The sequence below is a fragment of the Grampus griseus genome, assembly GCF_964374135.1.
Source record: "Grampus griseus genome assembly, chromosome: 17".
NCBI lineage: Eukaryota > Metazoa > Chordata > Mammalia > Artiodactyla > Delphinidae > Grampus > Grampus griseus.
In genome coordinates, this window is record NC_139011.1 from 41884828 (window position 1) to 41894953 (window position 10126).

The window sequence follows — 10126 nt, forward strand, 5'->3', positions numbered from 1 at the left end:
AGCACCTGAAGTGATTCTAATGCAGGTGGTTTATGCAGACCACAACTGGAGAAACAATACGATAATGGTTTAGAGTGAGCTCTGGAGCCAGGCTGCTAGTGAGTGGTTGTAGGCGTGGGCACGTCAACTTGCCTCTGTTACCCTCACTTTTCTTGTCTGTGAAAAATGAATAATAGTACCTGCCTCACAAAAGTTGCGGTGAGGATTGAATGACATATATTGATTTAAAGCGTGTCTCATTGGATGTGCCTGACCCACCATAAGTGCTCAATAAACAGTAGCTCTTATTATTCCTGTAATGCTATTTATATTAATCACTGCATGTGCACTTTTTGAGTTAGTGTTTTTATTTTTTTCAGATATACACCCAAGAGTGGAATTGTTGGATCTTATGGTAGTTCTCTTTTTAGTTTTTTGAAAAACATCTGTACTGTTTTCCACGGTGGCTGCACCAATTTACATTCCCATCAACAACAGTGTACAAGTGTTGTACACTCTGCATCCTCACCAGCATTTATTTGTATTCTTTTTTTTTTTTTTTTTTTGTGGTACACGGGCCTCTCACTGCTGTGGCCTCTCCCGTTGCGGAGCACAGGCACCGGACGCGCAAGCCCAGCGGCCATGGCTCACGCGCCCAGCCGCTCCGTGGCACGCAGGGTACTCCAGGACCGGGGCACGAACCCACGTCTCCTGCATTGGCAGGCGGACTCTGAACCACTGTGCCACCAGGGAAGCCTTGTATTCTTTTTGATGATAGTCATTCTGACAGCTGTGAGGTGATAACTGTTTGTGGTTTTAATTTGCATTTTTCTGATGATTAACAATGTTGAGCACCTCTTCATGTGCCTGCTGACCATCTGTATGTCTTCTTTGGCAAAATGTCTATTCAGGTCTTCTGCCCATTTTGAAATTGGTTTGTTTGTTTTCATGATGTTGAGCTGTATGAACTGTTTATATATGTTGGATATTAACCCTTATCAGTCTTATCATTTGCAAGTAAATATTTTTTCCCATTCAGTAGGTTGTGTTTTTGCTTTGTCTTTTCTGTGTAACAGCTTTTAAGTTTAATTCAGTATCATTTGTTTATTTTTGCTTTGTTTCCTTTGCCTTAGTAGAGAGATCCAAAAAAAGATTGCTTTGATTTACATCAAAGAGTGTTCTGCCTATATTTCCCTCTAGGAGTTTTATGGTTTTGGTCTAACATTTTTGTCTTTAATCCATTTTGGGTTTATTTTTGTATATGGTGTGAGAAAATGTTCTAATTTCATTCTTTTACAGGTAGCTGTTCAGTTTTCTCAGAACCACTTATTGAAGAGACTGTCTTTTCCATTGTATTTTCTTTCCTCCTTTGTCATAGATTAATTGGCCATAAGTGCCTGGGTTTGTTTCTGGGCTCTCTATTCTATTCCATTGATCTATGTGTCTGTTTTGGTGCCAGTACCATACTGTTTTGATCACTGTAGCTTTGTAGTATAGTCTGAAGTCAGGGAGCCTGATACCTCTACCTCTGTTCTTCTTTCTCAAGATGGCTTTGGCTATTCAATGTCTTTTGTGTTTCCATACAAATTTTAAAACTATTTGTTGAAAAATGCCACTGGTATTTTGATAGGGACTGCATTGAATCTGTAGATTGCCTTGGGAATTATGGGCATTTTTACAATATTAATTTTTCCAATCCATGAACATGGTATATCTTTCCATCTGTTTATGTTTTCTTCAATTTCTTTCATGAGCCTCTTATAGTTTTCTGAGTACACATCTTTTACTTCGTTAGCCAGGTTTATTCCTAAGTATTTTATTCTTTTTCATGCAACGGTAAGTGGGATTGTTTTCTTAATTTCTCTTTCTGACAGTTCGTTGTTAATGTACAGCAATGCAACAGATTTCTGTATGTTAATTTTGTATCCTGCAACTTTACTGAATTCACTGATGAGCTCTAGTAGTTTTTTGATGGTGTCTTTAGGATTTTCTATGTATAGTATCATGTCACTTGTAAACAGTAACAATTTTACTTCTTCCTTTCCAATTTGGATTACTTTTATTTCTATGTCTTCTCTGATTTCTGGGCTAAAATGTTGAGTAATAGTGGTGAGAATGGGGCTTCCCTGCTGGCGCAGTTGTTGACAGTCCGCCTGCAGATGCAGGCGACACGGGTTTGTGCCCCGGTCCAGGAAGATCCCACATGATGCGGAGTGGCTGGGCTTGTGAGCCATGGCTGCTAAGCCTGTGCGTCCAGAGCCTGTGCTCCGCAACGGGAGAGGCCACAACAGTGAGAAGCCCACGTACCAAAAAAAAAAGAAACATAGTGGTTAGAATGGACATTCTTGTCTTGTTCCTGATCTTAGAGGAAATGATTTCAGTTTTTCACATTGAGAATGATGTTTGCTGTGGGTTTGTTGTATATGGCTTTTATCATGTTGAGGTACATCCCCTCTGTGCCCATTTTTTTGGCAAGTTTTTAATCAAAACCTTTTTCTGAATCATTTGAGATGATCATATGGTTTTTATTCTTCAATCTATTCATGTGATTATATCACATTGATTGAGTTTGCAGATATTGAAACATCCTTGCATCCCCGGAGTAAATCCACTTACTCATGGTGTATGATCCTTTTCATATATTATTGCAGGGGTTCCCAACCCCTGAGCTGCAGACCACTACCAGTCCGCAGCCTGTTAGGAACTGGGCCGCACAGCAGGTGGTGAGCGAGTGTGCAAAGCTTCATCTGGTGCTCCCTATCACTGGCATTACTGCCTGAACCACCCCCCAACCCAGGCCGTGGAAAAATTGTCTTCCATGAAACCGGTCCCTGGGGCCAGAAAGGTTGGGGACCGCTGTATTATTGGATTTGGTTTGCTAGTATTTTGTTGAGAATTTTTGCATCTGTGTTCATCAGTGATATTGGCCCATAGTTTTCTTTTTTTGTGATATTTTTGTCTGGTTTTGGTAACAGGGTGATGCTGGCCTTGTAGAATAAACATTTGGAAGTGTTCCTTCCTCTTCAATTTTTTGGAATAGTTTGAGAAAGATTGGTGTTAACTCTTCTCTAAATGTTTGGTAGAATTAACCTGTGAAGCCATCTGGTACTGGACTTCTGTTGTTGGGAGGTTTTTTTTAATTACTGATTCAATATCAGTACTGGTAATTGGTCTGGTCATATTGTGTATTTCTTCCTGATTGTGTTTTGGGAGACTGTACATTTCTAGGACTTTGTTAATTTCTTTTAGTTTGTCCATTTTATTGGCAAATAGTTGTTTGTAGTAGTCTCTTATGATCCTTTGAATTTCTGTGGTGTTGGTTGTAACCAATTTTTCATTTCTGATTTTATTGATTTAGGTCCTCTCTCTTTTTTTCTTGATGATTCTGGTTAAAGGTTTATCAATTTTGTTTATCTTTTCAAAGAACCAGCCCTTAGTTTCATTAATCTTTTCTATTGCTTTTAGTCTCTATTATTTCTGTTCTGCTCTTTATGATATCTTTCCTTCTATTAATTTTGGGTTTTGTTTCTTCTTCTTCTAGCTCCTTTAGGTGTAAGGTTACATTGTTTATTTGATACTTTTCTTAGTTCCTGAGGTAAGCCTATATCACTATATACTTCCCTCTTAGAAATGCTTTTGCTGCATCCTATAGATTTTGGATCATTGTGTTTTCATTTGTCTCCTGGTATTTTTTTATTTTCTCTTTGATTTCTTCAGTGATCCATTGGTTATTTAGTAGCATACTTTTTAGATTCCATGTGTTTGTGTTTTTGCAGGGGTTTCTTTGAAGTTGATAGTTTTGCTCTGCTACTGGGCTGGGCCAGGGCCCAGTTGGTCCCAGGGCAGGATCTGGCCTGCTAGTGGGTGGGCTGGGTCAGCAGGCTGTGGGATGTTGGGTTTCTTGAAAGTAGTGTCTGTCCACTGGTGGGTAAACCTGGGCCTGAGGCTAGAAGAGGTTCACTAGTGGGTAGGGCTGGGGACCAGCTGGTCCCAGGGCAGGATCTGGTCTGCTGGTTAGTGGGCCAGATCCATAGACTGCAGGGCTGCAGTTTGCTTGTGGCTGGTGTCTGCCCCTTGGTAAGCCTTGTCTCAAGGCTAGAGCGGGTTCCCTGGAGGGAGGGGCCAGGGCCCAGGGGATCTAGGGCTGAGGACTGCCCACTGGTGGGTAGAGCTCAGTACTGAGGTCTCTGGCTGGAAGGTCCTGGTAGGGGGGTTGGTCTCATGTCTGATGCCTGTGCACTGGTACATATGGCCAGGTCCTGGCCCCTTTGGTGGTCAGGGTCATGTCCAGCGGAAGCTGTGGGCTCAGAGGGTCTTAAGGCAGCCTGTCTGCTGGGGGGTGGGGTTGTGTCCATGCCCAATTAGTTGCTTGGTCTGAGGCATCCCAACACTGGCACCTACAGACCGTTGGGCCAGGGCAGGGCTGGGTCCTGGGACTAATGAGCTAGAGGGAGGATTCCAAAATGACATTTGCCAGCACCATTGTCCACGTGGTAGAGGAGCTCCCCAAAATGACAGCTTCCAGGGTCTATGTCCCCAGGATGAGCTGCAGTTGCCTCCTGCATGTCCAGAAGACTCTCCAAGATCAGCAGATAGGTCTGACCCAGGCTGCTCCCAACCTACTGCTTCTGTCCTGTGTCCCAGAGGGTGTGAGGTTTAGTATGTGCCCTTTAAGAGTGACGTCGCTATTTCCCCCAGCTCTGGGACTCCTGAAAGCAAGCCCAACTGGCCTTCAGAGCCAAACGCTATGGGGGCTCATCTTCCTGGCACAGGACTCCCCAGGCTGTAGAGCCTGACATGGGTCTTGGACCTCTCACTCCTTGGAGAGAATCTCTGCAATTGTAATTATTTTCTCATTTGTGGGTTGCCCACCCAAGGGTATGGGACTTGACTACATAGTGATTCCGCCCTCCTACCCATCTCTTGTGGTTCCTTTAAATTACTGATTCAATATCAGTACTGGTAATTGGTCTGCTCATATTGTGTATTTCTTGTAGGAGATATTTTTCTGGTAGGTTATGGTCTTTTTCACCAATGTTGTAGGAGATATTTTTCTGGTAGGTTATGGTCTTTTTCACCAATGGTTGCTCTGCAAATAGTTGTGATTTTCGTGTACCTGTGAGAGGAGGTGAGCTCAGGGTTTTTCTATTGTGCCATCATCGCTTCTTTTTAAAGACACAACTAAGAAACTGTGAAGACCACTTCTTATATCCCATTGACCAGAACTTTGTTATAGGGCCATTCCTAGCTACAAGGGAGGCTGGGGAATACAGTGTTTAGCTTGGTTATAATGCACCCACATAAACATTCTCTCTCCTAGGAGAAGGGGAGAATGAATTTTGGATTTCATCTGGAAGTCTGTTTTACAACAGCTGTTTCCAATACACTGAAAGCTCATGGAAGACCGGGTCTTTGGCAACGCTTATTCCACTAAGTACTAGCATAATATGTATGCATAGTTGGTTCATAAACAAGAACTGCCATGAAATCTGCTCTTGCCATCCTGGTCACTATGGGCTAGTCATGGAGTTAGTGCATGCACCTGCAACGGAAGCTGATCATCGCAGAATCAGTGTCTTCTCTACTACTTTCTACCTGGGGGTCTTTGAACAAGTCAGCATGGAACCGAGTCTCTTCATCTATTCAGTGGGAATAATAATACCTGCCATCACAGTGTTGTTAGGATTAAATGTATGCTTAGTGTTTGGTACTAGGTCAGTGCTCAATAAGTGTTTTAAGAAACTAGAATCGCAAGTAGATTATCCCATAGCTGATAGGGACAGAGTAAAGGGACTAAGTAGGTGATTAAATAGTTAATCCCACTAAGGGATAGTAAGTAAAAAAAAAAAAAAAAATGTTGGGAGACCCCTGTAAGTTAATGATCACTCAAGAAAGCAGGCTTGCTTAACAACAAAACCAAGCAGGCTTGCTTAGCAATAAAACCATGCAAAAGAAGCATGAGACATGCCCTGAAACATTTAAACAATGGTGGAATGAGATGCACATTGTGCCCAGTGAGGTCAGTAAGTTAATGATTCCTAGGACATACTCCTCTGTGCACACTAAAAACAAAAATATAAGGAAAAGGTGACATTATAGTGAAGACTGAGATAGTTTACCATATTTTAGTATATGTTACTTGCCTTTTTGCTAATCTCGGTAGCACCATGACAATCTCAGTTTGACCATGTAGGGACAAGAAAACTCCCCCGCCCAGTGTGGAGGAGGAACTGGTAATGGAAGCTTGTCTACACATGAGAATGAGGAAGAAGGCGGTCTTCTCCCCCCGCCACTTTTCCTCTGATTATAAAACTGTAGCCCACTAAGTTCTTGGGGTGGCACCCTCTTGCCCACCTGCTTGTAAACCTCACAAGTGTCCTATTCTAATAAATCACTTCTTTTCTCTCACTTTGCCTCTTGCTGAATTCTTTCTGCCCTGAGACATAAAGAACTGGAGCTCCTTGAAGCCCCGGAGCTGCATTTCTGTGGTTTCATAGCAACATCAGGGAGGGGCCCCACACAGAATCCCCCAGTTCACACAGCTGCTTGTAAGGAAAACAGAATAGTTCTCGGTAGGTGTGTGCTTGCTTGAGGAAGCCCAATTTATAATCATCTTTATAAACAACCAAAGAAAATCCTCAGCAAGTAACATTAGGAGGCCAATAGCTTGAATTTCTCCACTGATTTATGATATAGCTTTTCTCAGCATGACTCTTTTGCCAGGTACCAAGAGAGATACTGGGAATGTCTTCTCTCATGACGGAAGGGTACTAGTGGAAGGCACAGAACTTTTCAACTAAAGGTTGAGCACTGCAGAATTCTAATCCTGTGGGAGGTTTGTCTATGAGACCTGCCCTAAAGGGCTTCTCCTGTTTCCAGACGATAAGAATTCTTGGCTCCAGGGCTGAATTTTTCTTGTGAACTCTCAAGGCAGTTGGCTCCTTTTGTGCTCTCTAGAGGGGTGAGAGTCTAGACCTCCCTCTAAATCACACAGTCATTGCAAAAACCATGCAAGCTACCATTCCCAAAGTGCTGCCGCATTTTTTTTAAAGTAAGTGGTCTTGTGTGTGTCACCTGCAGGAACAAGAGTCATATTGACAAACACAGTGACATGGGAAGAGCATGGATTTAGAATCAGATGGACTTTGGATCAGGCCCCAGCTCCACCGCTTGGCTGAAAGAATTTGGGCAAGTCCTGTAACTTCACAAAGCCTCAGTTTCCTCTGGAGGCGAATGTATTGCCTCAATCATATCCTTGAAAGAGTCAAATCAACTAACATCATGTATCAGAAAAGCACTTTGTACACTGAAAACCTCTGCAAACATTATTTCTAATGTTGTGAAATTGGTCAAGGGACCAATTTCATGCTTTTAAAGGGACCTCCGGGGTCCTCTTCTACACAACCCCCCCACCCCACCCCCATTAAAAGGCTAGGGTGTTATGCCGCTCTGGCCTCTTATCCCTCCCCCATCTGATGAGGAATATTCAAGGAAGAATTACACTCGCTCCCTTATGATGTTTCATCCCCCACGAGGGTCTGGATCATTGTTTCCTTGGCTACCCTCCCCTCCATGAATGGCCCCTTCTCAAGACTAGTTAGCAGGTTAGACCTTGGCATCAGAGTCAGCGAAATCCTGTTTTGAACTCTGTTCTCCAACTTTTGAGCTAATTAGTTAGCTGTCTGAGTCCTGATTTTCAAGTGGGGGAAAAACAATAGCAGTGTATCAGCTTTGGGCTGCAAGTAGCAAAACAATCCAACTCAAACTGGCTTAAGCAGTAGGGTTATCTTATATAACGGGACATCCAGAAGAATTCTGGGAAGGAGACAAGATTACTCTCAAATGAAGCCAGCTTATCACTGGTGTGGGAATGCATTTGGCTTTCCTGAGGCTACACTGGGGAAGAACAAAACTGTGATTCAGTTAGAAGAAAGGGAAAAATGGATGCTGGGTGGGCAACCGAGAGTTTCTCCTGCCAGGATGCTACCAGGGATATGTGAGAGTTAGAGAAAATAAGGTGATGAAAAGGAAAACACTTGTTCCCTTAACTCACTATTCACTGAAGGCCTCTGTACTCCAAGGATAGGCAGGGATTTTTCCCTTACCAAGCAATTCTCCAAATTTCAGTGGACATAAACTTGGTGTGCTACAAATTTAACTCAATCCCAACACGATCTCCCTGGAGATAGCATCAGATCCTACAGGTTAAGGGCTCAGTCCCAGAAGGCTGCCCCACTCCCCACTTCAGATGCCGATCACAAGTCTAGGTTATCATCTGTGCCTCTGACTGAACGGCCATAAATAGGAGGTTCTCATGATCCCTCCTTGGGTTTGATAATTTGCTAGAGTGACTCACAGAACTCAGAGAAACAGTTTACTTACTATGGATTATTGGTTTGTTGTAAACGGATACAACTCAGGAACAGCCAGGTGGAAGAGATGTATAGGGTAATGTATGAGGCAAGGGGTATGGAGTTTCCTTTTTCTCTCAGGCTCACCACCCTTCCTGCACCTCCATGTGTTCAGGAACTGGGAAGCTCTCTGAACCCCATACTTTAGGGATTTTTATGGAGGCTTCATTACACAGGCATGATTGATGAAATCATTGGCCACTGGTGATTAAACTCCATCTCTAGCCCCTCTCACCTACTGAGAAGTGGAGGGGTGTGAGGCTGAAAACTCCAACCCTCTAATCACTTGCCTGGTTCCCTCAGCAGCCAGCCCCCATCTGTAGGGGCTTTCCAAAAGTCACCTCATTAACATAAACTCAGATGTGGTTAAAGGGGCTTGTTATGCATAACAGATGATGCTCCTGTAGCCTTTAGAGCACTTATCACTTAGGGAATTACAAGGGTTTTAGGAGCTCTGTGCCAGGAATAGGGACAAAGACCAAATACCTACTTATTACATCTCAGTATCACAGGTACTGAGTGCTTAATAAATGCTACCCATTAGCATTGTTCTTTGTTTTTTTCTTCTCCTGTCAAACCTTCTTTATCCTGGATCTTTCGTCCTCATGATCCAGATGTGTGATCAGACAGACACTTAAAAAATGTAGCACTTTCTGGTATCAAGCAGAACTGTGAGGACAAGACTTTTAAGCAGAGGGGACACAAAACCTGTCAAATCACAACTGTACAGAATTCTCCTTAGGACCAACGTTGGTCACAGGTGTCTTCAAAGCAGCCCCTCAGGCCTCTTGCTGTGGCTGCTGTGTTGGAGGAGTGGAGGGCCTGGCACAGTCCTCACAGGTTATTCTTTTTTTCCTTTTTTCTTTTTTTAACATTTTTATTGGAGTATAATTGTTTTACAGTGGTGTGTTACTTTCTGCTGTATAACAAAGTGAATCAGCTATACGTATACATATATCCCCATATCCCCTCCCTCTTGCGTCTCCCTCCCACCCTCTCTATCCCACCCCTCTAGGTTGTCACAAAACACTGAGCTGATCTCCCTGTGCTATGCGGCTGCTTCCCACTAGCTAGCTATTTTACATTTGGTAGTGTATATATGTCCATGCCACTCTCTCACTTCGTCCCAGCTTACTGTTTCCTCCAGTCCATTCTCTATGTCTGTGTCATTATCCCCTCACAGGTTATTCTGTTATTGCAGGAGCTTGGCCTGGTAGCCTGCGAGCTCATGGCCTCCTTCTCCACCACCCCCGGGGCCCTCCCTCCTCTTTCTTTGCTAGCTCTTTCTAGCAATGGAGCCATGTGCTTGTGATCCTCAATATCATTTTTGGTAGAATTATTCTGAGCAAAAGTGCAAGTACAATAGGGACACTGTTTTGAAAATATGATTCTGATATAGTTTTTCACTTGCCTATAGTCCTTGTGTCATAAGTCTGAGCACTAGGCTTACTACTCAGAGAAAGAGGGTGGTTTGCTCCTAAAAATAGTAAAGATACTGTTTTTCGTAGTTCATTCTTGGATATAAGTTTCCACATTAGAACATTCCAAAGCCTAGAATGGGTTATTGTTTTTACAAGGCCATCTTGCTCAGATGCCTGCTCTCAAGAAGACACATTCTTATTTCCCAGTTGGGGGTAAAGGAAAACAGCATGACAAAATAACATGTAATTATACATGTGGTAAGTAGAAAACGAGGTAGGTGCAACCAACCTTATTAATTGGAAACTTCATTCTAA